Below are 16,246 nucleotides of genomic sequence, written 5' to 3'. Positions count from 1 at the left end.
GAGGAACCACTGCCACTACTGCTTAAACTCTTCAATGAAATTGAAAGGGAAGCAATACTCCCAAATTCATTCCTGGAAGCAAGCATCACCTTGATCCCCAAAGGAGAGAAAGACCCAACTGAAAAAGAGAACTACAGGCCAATCTCACTAATGTACACAGATGCAAAAATCCTAACTAAGATACTGGCAAATAGAATGCAGAAAATCATCAAGAAGATCATACACCCTGACCAAGTGGGATTCATCCCAGGGATGAAGGGACGGTTCAACACACACAAACCAATCAATGTAATACACTATATCAATAGAGCCAAGGACAAAAACCATATAAGCATCTCAATTGATGCAGAAAAAGTATTTGATGAAATCCAACATGCATTTATGATAAAAATCCTACAAAAGTTTGGAACAAACGGTCTCTACCTCAAACTGATAGAAGCCATCTATGAAAACCAACAGCCAATATCATACTAAATGGTTAAAAACTGAAATCCTTCACACTAAAATCATGAACAAGACAAGGATGTCCACTATCACCACTCTTGTTCAATATAGTTTTGGAAACATCAGTCATTGCAATTAGACAAGAGAAAGAAATAAAAGGAATAAAGATAGGAAATGAAGAAGTAAAATTGTCATTATCTGCAGATAACATGATACTCTATATAGAAGACCCCAAGAACTCCACCAAAAGTCTTCTAGACTTAATAACCAAATTCAGTAAAGCAGCTGGATACAAGGTCAAAACACAAATATAAATAGCTTTCTTCTACACAAACAATAGACTCACTGAGACAGAAATAGGGCAAACAATTCCTTTCACAATAGCATCCAAAAAAAACTGAAATACCCTGGAATCAACCTAACAAAAGAAATCAAAGACCTCCTCTCTGAAAACTATAGCATTTTGCAAAAAGACATTGAAGAGGATATCAGAAAATGGAAAGACATCCCTTACTCCTGGGTTGGAAGAATCAACATAGTGAAAATGGCCATACTTCCAAAACTGCTATATAGATTCAGTGCAATCCCAATTGAAATCCTAGCAGCATACTTCATGCACCTTGAGAAAACAATCTTAAAATTCATTTGGAACAAGAGGAGACCCAGAATAGCAAAAGCAATTCTAGATAACAGAGACATGGCAGGGGTATTACAACGCCCAACTTCAAACTATACTACAAAGCTACTGTGATAAAAACTGCATGGAACTGGCAAAGAAACACACCTGAGGACCAGTGGAACAGATTAGAAGATGCAGAAACAACTCCAGACACACTCAGCCACCTCATCTTTGACAAAGGAGCCAAACACCCTCACTTGAGGAAAGATAGCCTCTTTAATAAATGCTGCTGGAAAAATTGGGTTTCAACTCGCCAAAGACTAAAACTAGACCGGTATCTCTCACCACACACTAAACTAAAATTGAAATGGATTAAAGATCTAAATATTAAAACAGAAATGCTGAACCGGCTGGAACAGAGGTTAGGTAGAACTCTTGAAGACATTGGTGTAGGAAAAGACTTTACGAACAAAACCTCAGTTGCCTGTGAACTAGCACAGACAATCAACAAGTGGGATCTCTTCTTATTAAAAAGCTTCTGCACAGCAAGAGAAACCACCAGCAGTGTGAAGAGACAACCCACAATGTGGGAAAAAATTTTCACCTGCTGTTCCTCAGACAAAGGTCTACTATCTCGAATCTACAAAGAACTTAAAAAATCAGACCTCTTAAATTTAAAGACCCAATCCGAAAATGGGCATCTGAAATGAACAGACATTTCTCACACAAAGAAGTAGAAATGGCAAATAAACATAAGAAAAAATGTTCAACATCACTGGTCATTCAAGAGATGCAAATGACAACAATGCTGAGATTCCACCTCACTCCAAAAAGAATGGTTGCTATCATGAAATCAACCAATAACAAATGCTGGTGGGGCTGTGAGGAAAGAGGAACCCTGCTTCACTGCTGGTGGGAGTGTAGACTGGTGCAAGCACTCTGGAAATCAGTATGGAGATACCTCAAAGAACTAGGACTGGAAGTCTCATTTGACCCAACTATTTCCCTGCTGGGTATCTTCCCCAAAGGATTAAAAGAATCATACCACAGTGATATATGTGCACCCGTGTTCATGGCAGCACAGTTTGTAATAGCTAAAATTTGGAAACAGCCCAAATGCCCATCAACTGGAGACTGGATAAAGAAAATGTGGGTTTTTTATAAAATGGAGTACTACTCAGCCATCAAAAATGAGAAATTAGAGATATTTATTGCTAAATGGATGCACATTGAGGCAATACTCTTAAGTCAAATAAATAGGTGCAAGGACCCAAGTTCGATTCCCAGTACCAAAAAGAAAGTCAAATAAATAGGACACACATGTGTAAATGCCAAATAGTTTCTCTAGTGTGAGAAACTGAAAGTGTAAATAATGACTAAAAGGTATAATAGATAATGTGAAATAGGAAGCAAAGGGGAAAAGGGGAAGGGGAAGTGGGAGGGGTAGGGGAAAGGAAAGAAGGGAATGGAATTAATATGAGAAAATGAAAAAAAGGAAACAAAGTCTTTGTAAATAGGGAGGGATGGAGGGGTTGAAGGGAGGGCAGGGGAAGGGGCAAAAATAAGAACCAAGAGAGTATGTAAAGGTGCGTATCTCCAATGATGAATGTCATATTGTACACCTAAAATGTACCAATAAATGGATATACAAAAAAAAAAGAAAGAACGATCTATTTCAACTCACAGTTTGTAGAAATTTTAGTCCATAGTCGGCTGGCTCCAAGGCAGGGTAGCATGGCAGAGGAGAAACAGTCTATGGCATGGCAGACAGAAGACAACAAAGGAGCAAGCAGTAAGCCTCCCTTTCCCTTTTATCCTATCCAGGCTATAAGCCTTTTGAGTGGTGCCACCCATACCCAGGGTGGGGCTTCTGTCTTTAGTAAACCCATTCAGCCATGGCCAAAACTATGCTAATTCCAATCAGTGGGCTAATTTAGTAACACAAACCCTTATTCCCAGTATAACACACCTTAACTCCAGCCAGCTATGAAAAGCCCCACCTGTAAGTGCATGAGGCTTTGGGGGGGCCATCTGAATACAAGCCATAATACTATGTGAGGAGCATTTCCTGAATTTCCTGCTGGATTCATGGCCAATGTGCAAGATACAGCCAAACAAATGAAACTGTACTTATAAATATTTGTTATATACTTATGGAAATAGGATATTTGAGTATTTTTACTTGTATTGTAGTACCCTGATACAAAAATATGCTTTGTAGATAAGTGACATTGGCCTAGCATTTTTAAGCCTTTTTAAAATGCAGAAGAGGAAAGAAGAGGAAGGATGGAGGAGTAAAGGAATTGAAAATGATCAAGATACACTATATCCATAAACTGATCCCCCAAATAAATGCCACTATTATGTATTGCAAACAAACACTAATAAATAAAATAAAATAGAAATAAAAATGAAGAATCAGAGGCCTCATCCCTATGTCATAATCAGAATCTGCATTTTAAACAACTGTCAGTTGTTCACATTCACATTAAAGTTTGAAAAATACTCTCACTATAGACCTTACAAGTTTCTTTTGCTCTGACCTTCCATAGCCATGATTCTGTACTCTTATTGAAATACCTAAAACACATTAATAACAGATGTATTCTTGAGTCCTGTGTTCCTTTTCAATTAACTAGAATGAAAAAATTGTATGAATTTGTCAAATAATATGCAAATAACTGACTGCACAGGCAAGAATGAGGGTTACATGAAAACTATAATTGATCAAAAACAATAAATTTGATGAATTTGATAACACATTTACTCAGTATGCTTATCAAGTATAAAGCTGCCAAAGATCTACTAAATAAGACAAAATGAAGCAACTACATAGAAATCAAAGAAGGACATCCAAGACAAAGGCAGGAAGAGAATCATGATGCCAAAAGCAAATTGTTGTTTAAAAAAATAGAATTTCTGTGCAGAATAATGTACAGGTGAGGCAGTGTCATAGGGCTTCATGATGCAGGTCTCTCCCTTTGTCTTTTTGTCACACCCTGCCTGTATGCTGAGAGAAGAAGCCCGTGTCTGGTTTCTGTGCAAAATTGCTCCTCAACAACCTCATACAATTAACAGCATCGGAATTTTGTGCAAATTTCTTATATCTCTCCAAGCTGTTACTCTGAATTTTTATAGCTCTAATGAAGTAGAATTGAGATACTAAGATAAAACAAAACAGAAAACAATTAAAACCTACATTTGTATAATGAATGCAATTTGATGGCTTTGGTCGTATCCATACACCCATGACACCATCATCACAATCAAGGTAGTAGCCATCACTTCTGAAAGTTTCTTTGTATCCCTTTGTGTGTTTTGTTTTGTTTTGTTTTATGTCATAGTAAGAACACTTAATCTGAAATCTTCCCTTTAACAACGTTTTAAGTGCAAAACACTACCATGTTAATTATAGAAAACATGTTGTACAGCAAATCTCTATAATTTATTCATCTTGCATAATTGAAACTTTACAATAACAGAGCAATAATTCTTCAGCCCTCCCACTTCATCCTCTAGCAACCTTTTTTTAATGTGAAAATTAGTTACTTCTCAGATTAAAGCCCCTCAGTGTCAACAGGATTAAGACCAAACCCTTTAGCAAATACTTGGGATCCCTTCATGAGCTGCTTATGACGTTCTGGGCTCATCTCCTGACATTTCCACATCCCCACCAGTCATTCCACATTGCCAACTCAAGTTGCTCAGCCTTTGCACTCTGTTCCCCCTTTCTAGAAGGTCCTCTCTTTTGGATGTTCATCTTCAAGATTTAGGTTCCAGTTACCCCAAGTAGATTTAGTCTTTGTTCTATGAACAGAGTAGCACTTACTAGTGTACTCGGATTGATCAATATTTCTGAATTTTCCACTATACTAAGTTCTGTGAAGACATAAATACCTTACTCCTCTCTGTAACTCCAAGAAGTGCACTACCAAGCATTTATCATTGTTCTCACTAGATCTTGTATCTCCATTTCTGGATTCTCTAATTCTTTTTTATTATTAATTTCTTGATTAGCTGAACTTTACTTAACAAAAGCTTAGTGTATTTGTTTTCTTTCTTTTTAAAGAGCTCTTACATGTTTATTTTCTGAATCCTTTATATTTAAATAACATTTGTGAATATAATATTAAAAATATGATAGACATCCCCCTGTTGCTTCCAGAATTAAATGTGTATGCAAAAAGTCTGATGCAAGCTTGAATTGTTCCTTTTTAAATTATCTTAAAGAATTACTTACTTATTTTTTTTGAGTCAGGGTCTCTGTACGTAGTTCAAGTTGGCCTTGAAATCACTCTAGCCCAGGCTGGCCTTGAACTCGCAGTGATCCTCCTGCCTCAGCCACCCAAGTGCTGGAATTACAGACATGCATCACTGCACCCATCTTAGAATTCTTTTTTTAAAATCCTCAATAACAAAAAGGCAAATTCTCAGTGTTGATAATGTGGTTTCAATTTTTCCTGTTGGATATGTGCACCTTCTTATTAAAGAAATTTTCCATTATCATGTCTCTGAATACCATCTGTTGTCTTCTTTGGAGATGCCAATTGTTTTGTCAATCATTCATGCCTATCGGCCTCTTGCTAATTGCTTTCATCTCAATCTTGCTTTCATTCACTGATCTTGTAACTTTTTACTATCACGTGAATTTGAATTTTAACTGTCTCTTCTGATCCTTATTTTTAAATATATTTATTAGATTTTAAAATGCTGTTTTACATCTTAGTTTACTTGACCTTGGATTTGGCTTTTTATTTGTTCCTTTATAGTCTTGTCTTCCAACTTTCATTTTATTGAATTTATATTTGTGTAAAACTCTTTTACAGCAAGAAGCATTCACAAGGAAACAGCTTCTGGTACTGAAATTATGACATTTTACAGGTAGTTTCCTCATGTGTTTTCATATATACATTTCTCTCGCTTTCATTCTGTGTCTCTCTATAGGTTGTCCTTCCTCAGTTATACAAAATCTACCCCTCAAAATTGATCATACTTCAGGAAAAGAAAAATAGTATGATGTTTTTTCAACAGCTGATTTTAGCCTCCTATGGGGAACCCTAGAGGATGTCGTATATTGCAGAAAATCCACTACCCCACAGGCCCTTAGAGAAGAAATTGAAACTGCATGTGCAGCAATCACAATTACCAAGGTTACCCAAACAACAGTTTTCCATATTAATAAATGTAAGGAAGCTAATGGCCACCACTTTGGGCACCTCTTGTAATTACAGAGGTCAAAGGTAGCTTATATTAATCTCATGATGTCTCAATAAATTTAGTATTAAAATATTTATATGTTTTTCTTTTCCTGAAATGTGTATATATTTTTGGTGGACTCTGTATATTTGCATTTGTTTGTTTGTTGAGACAGTCTTGCTATGTAGGTAAGGCAGGCCTTGAACTCACTGTGTAGTTCTGGGTGGCTTCAAACTCATGGCAATCCTCATAGCTCAGCCTCCCTCAGCCTCCTGGGATTACAGGCATTTGCCACCACACCCAGATATATATTTGCAGTTTTATGCCATTTCTTCTCATTTTGCATATGCTTAGGATAAGCAACACTGTACAGACTTATGTGCTCAAACATAGTATGTTTTGCAATCATTTTTATTTCTTTAAGGTAATCTTTCTTAAAGGTAATGCCATAAGATTTAACCCCACTAATGTCTATAAGAAGAAAATACTAACATTCTTAAACACTATGTACCACTGTGCCTAAACACTTTAAATTGGTTTTCTATAATTTATTTATGTTAAGCACCAAGAAAGAGTAGTTATAGGACCAGGCTCTGAAACAGCTGTGTAGAGTCTCAATCTGTACCTGCATATGTAGGGCCAATAAATTTTTTAATCTCTATAAACCTCAGTTTTACAATCTCTAAACTGAAACTAATAAAAATACCTAACTTCACTGATGGGGAGATAAATGAAACAAAGTACGAAAACATATCTGAAATATTTAGTGTTTGTCAAATAAATGAATGAATATATATTCTTCTAATGAAACTTTAAATATCACAATGTATTTTCAGTTCAGTTGAATAACTTGATTCTAAATGTGGCTAAATTTGTGAATCAGTGCCTTTATCATTTTTTTGATACAAGTGCAGCTCTCTCACACAAAGATATGTTCTAAATAGCAGTAATTTTTTAGCTTGATGCCACTGAGAAATTCAAAGACTATGCTTGCCATCTAGTGGAAACCTGTTAAATTCCAGTGCTTCTTCCAAATTCTGGCCAATTCTGGAGTTAAAGTGAACTATTCACTTTATAATACTGTACCTTTTGAGAAATTTCCTTCACATATCCTTCTGCATAATTCTATAGGAAGAAAATATTCTGTGGTAGAACAAAATAACAATAACAATAATGATAAACTTGAATTATCTTCTGATCCAGCAGAATCGATCTACTTTACAAAAGAACATGCATATCGTGACACTCTCAAGTTATGCTTGAAAGAAAATTCTAGAAAATAATTAACAATTAAAAACACATTTATTTAGGGTGCTGTCAGAATTTCTTCCACAGTGCCCAGGTAGAAAGGTTAAGAATATAAGTATTTTCCTGTTCCCAGCTTCCTTGTTGATTTTGAGGTTCAGAGTCTTTGTTTCTACAAGTAACCTTTCTTTTTACATGTATCTTTTTCTAGACAAAATTCTGAAACCATTTCCTTATCATAAAAAAATCCTAATTAATTCCTTTTTAACAATTATCCTATTTAATAAGGCTTGCTTAGTTTGAATTTAATATTATTCCATTTATAACTATAAAGATAAATGAAGTAGCCAAGTTATGAAACTACTCTATATCTCTAGCAAATTATACTGGCAAATGGCCAAGATGTATATAGTTCCTGGGTCAAAGTGGTAACTAATCTACATGTTGAATAAGGTTCCTGCTTTAAAAAGGAGGAAATGTGACAAGGTTATGGGTGATAATTCTTAAAAGAAGTGAGTGGATTTCATAAAATTAATTGAAAGGATAGTGGTTTAAAAATACAATGAGGGAGGAGCTATGGTTAGGGGGAGGAAGGATGGACCAGTGAGATCAAAGAGAAATGCATTTGTGCAAAGGGTATGGTAGACAGTGGTTCCCAGGACCTTCTGTCTTTCAAGGAAAACTTTAACTTTCACCTATATACTGAGCTAATTAGAAACTAAGCTTGAATTTTTCTTTATCTTTCAGGTAAACTCCTCCATAAAATCATAGGCATTACATGAGAAAAGGGCCTTGATAAAAATGTTGTAAATGCCATGGAGTTCTGTGACACCTACTTATAAAGCTTGTTTTTGCCATCTGGTCATGCTTTTTTACTTACTCCTAAATGTACTACTTCTGTTTTGCAGTTTACTTGGTGCTGTGCCTAAGTCTCATCATTTGGCAAGTCTGACAGAACTCTGCTCACAATGGGAATTTCTACGTAGAAAAAAAAGGACTTTACAGATGAAATTAAATTAAGCCTCTTGAAAGAGGAGACTATCTTAAATTATTGCAGGGGCAAGAAAATCAGTCAGAGGGGAAGACAATGTCCTGATGGAAGCAAAGACTAGAGCAATATGTTTTGATAAAGGAGAGGGGCCACAAGCCAAGATATAGAAGCAGCCACTAGTAGCTTCAAAAGGCAAAGAAAGAGAATCTTCCCTCTGATTACTTTGAATCTTAAGTTTTTACTAAACAATCTGTTGCAACTACATTTTCTGGTAATTATATGAGGTTTTTAAAAGATTAATTAAGCCAGACATGATGGTGTATGGCTGTCCTCCCAGGGATGGCTGAGATAGGAGGACTGCCACAAGTTTGAGACCAACCTGGACTACACAGCAAAACTCTGTCTCAAAAAAAAAAGAAAGATAATGAAGCAAACATATCCCATGTCATTCACATTATGTAAAATTGTACAGTTTTTCTTTCCTATGTAAAAGATAGTTTTTAAAAAGTCATTGCCACTTAAGCTATAATACTCTTCATTTAAAAAATCACTGAAATTGTACATTCTGTCATGTTTTTATTGAAATGAACAGCTCAAGGCTATACTTTAAGGGATCATTTCTATAGTTCGTTGAAATGAACAACTCAAATTATCTTTAATGTGTCTTGAATAAACATAGAACAGATATTAACTACTGTTATTAGAGTTGCACTTTCTCTCATGTCTGAGACCACTCCCTGGAAGCAAGTTAAGCGATTATTAGGCTAAAGGATCTCTTGTCCCATATGTTCATTCCTTCACCCTAAATTATCCATACTTTCAATATAATCAGTGGTTAAGAAATCACAAATAATGATAACCAGAAACATTTATCATATTAAGAACAGCATAGATATAAATTTAAAAAAATTTAACCACTCAAATGTTCATTCTCTTCTGTGAAAAGCTAACATGGTGGCTGCTAAAAAGCCTTCTTAATTCATTCAATCCTCTCCACTATCTTTAACAAGTGGCTTTCACCTTCAAAGTCACCTCATGAACCAGGATGACTACTGAGTTCTAGCTATCACATTCACATTCCAGATAGAAAAAGTAAATGAGTCCTATCTCAATCAAACTTGTTCCTATTAAGAATCTTCCTGCCCAGTAAGAATGGCTATTATGAAAAATACTAAAGATGACAAGTGATAGTTAAGATGTAGAAAAAAATGGAACCACTTCATACTGTTGGTGAGAATGTATATTGGCACAGGTACTACAGAAAACCATATGGAAGTTCCTCAGAAACTTAAAAATAGAACTACCATATGATTCAACAATCCCTCTACTGGGTAAATACCCAAAAGAAATGAAACCAGTATGTCAAAGAGACATCTGCACTCCCATACTCATTGCAACATTATTCACATAAGCCAAGAAATGCGAATAACCTAAGTGTCTATCAACAGATGAACAGATTTTTTAAAGTGGCAAATATATAATGGAGTACTATTAAGCCGTTAAAAAAACAATAAAATCTCATAATTTGTAGCAATGTGGATTGAACTAGAGATCATTACATTAAGTGAAATATGCCAGACACAGAAAGACAAATACTACATGGCCTCATTATTATGAGGAATCTAAAAACATTGATCTCAAAAAAGTTAAGGGTAAGGTAGTAGTTACCAGAGTGGGAAAATAGGGTATGGGGAACGGTTATTCAATGTAAACTAAGTTAAAATTAGGAACAAAAACCTCGAGTATGCTATGGCATCATAGTGTATTTCCCCCAAAATAAAACAAGGTCTTACATTAATTTTTACCCCAAAAGACACAAGAGGGCTTAATTTCAGAAGATGTCTTATTTTTTCATGTACAACAATTTAAATTTATTCATTTATTCATGTAAAAAAAATCTACATTTATTAAAAGTCATGTCATCTTCTTTTGGAACAACGTAACTCTCCAAATCCAAAATTCCAGTCTGAATTTCTTGTGACTCAATTTCTTGTTGAATCATTGGCCCCAATCTTTCATGTCCAACAATTGAGCTCTCCTTAAATGAGCACTTCTTGTGCATAAAGCCTGCTCATAGTGCATTGGAAACACAGCTATCAGTGATTTTATCCCATGAACTCTTCACCCAAGTCACAACCTCTTGCAGGTGGGCTTCACAAAGTTTCCATTAAATCAGGTGTTAATCAGGAGTGGCAACAAAAATGCTGGCAGTTAAGAACGATGGTCCACACAAAAGCGATGAAAAATTGCAGGCACTAAAATTCAGAAAACGTTTCTTTACTTCACATGAGTTCATTCAGTACGTCTGTTACAACACATGATTTACTGAATTATGAAGATTCATATTAGACACAACCATGTCCATCCGTTATCAAGTGCGCATATTATTCATGCGTTGTGTCTATACTCCCACTAGTCATTTGGCAATAAGTCTCAAGTTCATCTGTTTACATAGGCATTTACCTCTCTGCCAAAAGTGCCTTCTTGGATATTTACAAACACTTAACTATAATTTATATCATTATTTATTTTAAGTATCAATGTCAATAATCATTTATTTATATTTAATTATATATTAATATTATTATTTTATAATTCAATACATCCATTGTGTTTCAGAGGACATACTAAATGCATCTGTCTTGCTGATGATCTTAACTGGGGCTTATTTTGGGGGTAGGGCTTATATTACAAGCATCCTGAAAAATCATGCTAGGATTTATTTTCCAGTTAGGTCTTATTTTGGGGGAAATATAGTAGTAGGGTAATTATAGATAACAATATACTGCACATTACAAAAAGCTAGGAAATATTTTGAAAGCTTTCATGATAAAGATAGTGATAATTGAGGAGCTAGATAAATTTAACTTGATTTAAACATTATACAGTGTGTACATGTATTGATAATTACATGATACCCCCTTTAATATATACATTTTTATGGTTTGTTATATCAGTTAAAATTAAATTAATGTTTTAAAAAATTATCTTCCCAGAAGTCCCATACAAATTTCAACTGAACTTAGTCAACTGATCGTGTCTACCTCCAAATATGGTTGGAAAATGTAATTTTTTAGCTGAGCATTTTGCTGCTCTCAGAGAAAAGTTGAAGCTTTTTCAATAAGTGATAAAACCCAAAATGAACCTGCTTGAGCAGAAAAAAAAAAAAAAAAACATTAGTTGACATAACTAAGTCAAAGGTTATCATTATTTATTTTCAGTACTGGGAATTGAACCCAGGGCCTTCACACTGAACTACATTCTCAGTTCTTTTTATTTTGTATTTTGAGACAGAGTCCTGCTAAATCACTAAGTTGCGTAAGCTGGGCTCAAACTTGTGATCCTCCTGGTTCAGTCTCTCAGAGGGCTGAGATCATAGATCTGTGCCACCTCACCTGGCCAAAGGTTATTTTAGACTGAGACGCAGCCTGATCCAGGACCTGGTTTTCTCTCTCCATATCTTTACCTTTGCCTATTCTGTGTTGATTCTTTTCTTAGGCAAAAACTCAGCACATGTGGTGGCAAAATGACCACAGAAACTGCTCACATGCTCTCTGCTTCATGTCCATATGAAAAAAAGAAATTCTACTTTTTTGGTAACAAATCTCCTAAAACTCACTGTGAGTAGACCTATCTAGATGATTTGTGAACCCTGAATCAAGCACTCTGACCAAGTAGTGAGATGTTGATTAATTAAAGCCTATTGCATCCCTAGAGCCAAAGGTAAAGCACCATCTAGGTCTGAAGACAGGAAAAGTCTGTATTTTAGAAACAAAATCAGATACTGTTATTAAAAGGAAGGTCAAGGGATAATAGAGAGGCAACCAGAAAATGACTTAATACAGCTAATCACATTTATTATTGCCCAGATGATACACCTCCCAAAATACTGCCATCTTTTTCTTGAAGGAAATAAGGCTATGGCCTCCAAGATTCCCCCGGAAAGATGAAAATATTATCTACCTTCTCTTCAGATTACTATTAGTGGGGGTAAAGAAAACAGATACATTGATCTGGAGCCCTAAATAAAAATTTAAGAATTAGCTGGGGATGTAGCTCAGCAATGCAATGCCTGCCTGGCAAGCATAAGGTCCTAAGTTTGATTCCCAGTACAATACAAAAAAAAAAAAATTTAAGAATTGGCCAGTCATGCTGGCCCAGGTCTATAATCCCAGCATGCATGAGGGTGAGGCAGGAAGATAATAAATTCAAGGCCAACTTGAGATACACAGCAAAATCCTATAATAAATAAATATTCAGAATTAAAGAGATCTAATTAAATGAAGGTGCATGTGCTATTCATTGATTAGATGTTGTTAATATGTCAATTCTCCTATATTGACCTAGAGATTGAATGGAATCAAGATAACAAATATATCCATTACCCTGAAAACTTTGCTCATGTCCTTCATTTTTTCCTTCTTCTTTCTCCTCTTTCCTTCCTCCCCGCTTCTATATTAGTCTGCTTGGCTAATGGGGTTGCTGCAACTACAGAAATTTATTTTCTTAGAGTTCTGGAGGATAGATGTGCCAGATCAGAGTGATAGTCCATTCTGCTCCTGTAGGGCTTTTTGCCTAGTTTGTAGAGGTGGGCTCTCACGCTGTATCCATACATGACCTTTCCTCTGTCAGGCACAGAGAGCAAGAAGAGGGAGACAACAATGGAGGAAGAGAGACAGAATGAGAGGGGAAAGAGAGAGCCTTCTCTTCTTATAAGGCAACAAATCCTGTTAGGGCCCCACCCTTATTAATTTATTTCATCTTAATTATATGCTTAAAGGCCCTGTGTCCAAATAATGAGGAGTTAGTGGTTCAACACATATATTTGGAAGGGGCAAAATTCAGTCAGTTTATAACATTCTGCACCTGACCCCTCAAAAATTTTCATGTCCTTCTGTGCAAAATACATTCAGTCCATCCCAATAGTCTCAAAAGTTTTAACTGATCCCAGCATCAGATCTAATGTATAAGGTCTAAAATCTCATCTAAATCAGGTATTGGTGAGATTCAAGGTACAATTCACCCTGAAACAGAATTACTTCTCAGCTGTGAAATACTGAAACCAGGTAAGTTATGGGCTTCCATAATACAATGTTGGGACAGGCACAGAATCAAGATTCTTAATCCAAAAAGGAAAAATAAGGAGCGGAAAGGAAGCAATCTTTATACCCAGGGCCCGTGGTGGGCGTGGCTGGCTAATGGTTTTTTAATTGTTCTTAGGGTTATTGTTTCCTTTTCTTGAAGGATAAAGCAGCTCCAAGTCAAATAGTTCCATTGTTGCATCCTGTAGCATCCTAAAAGTCTAACAGTCTTCTTTAACTTCGATCCACTTTCTCTGTTTCCTTTAGTTCAAAATTAGCAATCTCTACTGGTATGATCATATCTGTGTTCCTGGATTTTGCTGAGATGGCTGGTGAAATCCCTGAGCTGTACCCATGATATTTTTTTCAAACCTTTAGTGATCTGTTTAGAAACATGCTTTCTCAGTTTTTGCAAAATGGATAAGCTGATATTCCCAAATTTTGGGTTCTTTTTGCTTTACAATTTCTTCAACTTATCTCTTTCCTCTCACATCTTACTACAAATAATAAGGAAAAATCAAGATGATCCTTCAAAACTTCCCTTAGACATTTCCTCAACTAAATATGGAGTTTTGTTGCTTTTAAATTATACCCTCCGCAAAACACTAGAACACAATTGAGCCAAATTCTTTGCCACTTTATAACAAGAATCACTTTCCCTCCAGTTTCCAAAAACATGTTCCTCATTTATGTTTGAGACCTGGTCAGAATGAGTTTCAACACACACATTTCTACCAATACTCTGTTCTTGATATATGTAATATCTAAGACAATAAATGCCCAGCCTTCTGGTTGCTATGATTACACGCATGCACCACTCACTCCTGGCTTAAATGTTTCTTTATAAAGTACTCAGCTTCCTGTATTTTGTTATAGTAATAGAACATGAACTAATACAGAAAACTGGTACCAGCACTGCGGTTCATTGCTATGATTCTCTCTGGAATCATGAAAGTGACTAGGGAACTGGATAACAGGCAGAAATTAGAAGAGTTTGGGAGATAGGCTAGAAAAATCATAGGATGTCGGAATCAGAGAATTATAGGTGACTGTGGTGAGAACCCCAAAGATAATCAAGGAAACTACTCTGAGATGGAAATGAGGATCCTAGTGGAAATTGGAAGAAAGGTCATCCTTGTTATAAGGTAGGAAAAAATTTGGCTGAACTGTGACCAAGCTCTAGGACTTTAAAGATGGCTAAATTTAAGAATGATGTACTAGATTACTGGACATTTAAAAAATTCTAAATAATACAGCATTCTGTCTGTATCATGGACATTATTGGTCATTTTCAATGAGCTTTATAATGAAATGCAAAAGAAAAAAATAGACTGGAAAGATTTGGAAAACTTGCAACCAGGCCAAGGGAGCTAGGAAAAAGTAAGTGAGTGTACAGCTGAGACTGCCTGCTAAAGATCTCTAAAAGCCAGGCGTAGTGGCACATGCCTGTGATCCCAGCACTCGGGAGGCAGAGGCAGGAGGATCACTTCGAGTTCGAGGCAATCCTGGGCTACACAGTGAGTTCATTGCCAGCCTAAACTACAAAGCATGACCCTGTCTCAAAAAAAAAAAAAATCTCTAAAGATCTTAAAGATTAGATGCTGAATATCAAGAAAATGGGAATAAAAAGGCCCACAGGGCATCTCAGACATCTTCAAGGCCACCCCTCTCACCACAGGCCCAGAGCCCCCAAGAGCAGACTTATTCCAGGGAAGACCCCAGGGTTTTCTCCCATAGGTTCCCTTTGCAAACATACTAATACAAATTATCATAGCGAAAATACTATAGACTGTGTGTCTCAAATAATAGAGATGTATGTTCTTACAGTTCTGGAGGCTGGGTGTACCAGGTCAAGGCGCTGGCCAATTCAGCTCCTGATAAGGACTCCCTTCCTGGCTTGCAAAGAGCTGACTTGTTGCTGCATCCTCACATGACCTTTCCTTGGTAGTTACATAGAGGGAAAGGAAACTCTAGTAACTCTTCCTCTTCTTTTCTTTTTTCCTTCTACCCCGCTCCAACATTGGGGATTAAACCCAGAGCCTCTTCACTAAACCACATCCCCAGCCCTTTTTTATTTTTAATGTTGAGACAGGATCTTGCCTAGTTGCTAAATAGTCCAAGCTGTGCTCAAACTTGCAATCATCCTGCCTCAGCATCCCAGAGTGCTGGGATTATAGGCATGTGCCACCAAGCCTGTCTCTTATCCTTTTTTATAAAGTACACCAGTGCTAACAGATTAGGGTTGCATCCTTATGACTTCATTTAATCTTTCTTTATTAAAGGCTCTATCTATATATATAGTCACATAAGGAAACTGAAAAAAATGTGTTTGCTGATTAAAGCACTCAGTGTGGAATATTTTGTGATAGCAGTCCAAACTGACTGATATAGTGTCAACATATGAATAAGAGGTGGGAAGACACAATTCAACCCATATCTCTTTCCCTTTCTTCTCTTTCTTTTCTCTACCTGAATAATCCAGCCCTTAAACTATTAGATGAAGCAGAGCCATAGAGAGGACTATCAGAGCTTGAGCAGCTCTGTTAGAGCACTTTCTGTCATGGGATTCAGGGTCAAGTGGAGAGAAAAGAGCATCCCCATGGAGGAACAGCATGATAAGAAGTATCAGTCACTAAATTCATTGTCTTTTTTAAGCAGCTGCTTAGTATT

At 36.2% G+C, this 16,246-nt stretch overlaps 1 long non-coding RNA gene across 1 annotated transcript in view; it reads right to left on the bottom strand.

The window, feature by feature from the left end:
* The window catches only part of LOC147828815 (uncharacterized), a 393,678-nt gene that overhangs the window by 370,083 nt on the left and 7,349 nt on the right, over positions 1-16,246 (bottom strand). Inside the window, exon 2 of the long non-coding RNA XR_015450068.1 lies at positions 5,304-5,415. This is a non-coding gene — a long non-coding RNA (uncharacterized LOC147828815). The remainder of the gene's footprint in view (positions 1-5,303; positions 5,416-16,246) is intronic.

The sequence above is a fragment of the Heterocephalus glaber genome, unplaced genomic scaffold (genome assembly GCF_053883595.1).
Source record: "Heterocephalus glaber isolate CG9 unplaced genomic scaffold, H.glaber_assembly_v1.0 deba00000901, whole genome shotgun sequence".
Taxonomy (NCBI): Eukaryota; Metazoa; Chordata; class Mammalia; order Rodentia; family Bathyergidae; genus Heterocephalus; species Heterocephalus glaber.
The sequence above is the reverse complement of the archived record's forward strand: the minus strand, read 5'-3'. Positions and strand labels throughout refer to the sequence as shown.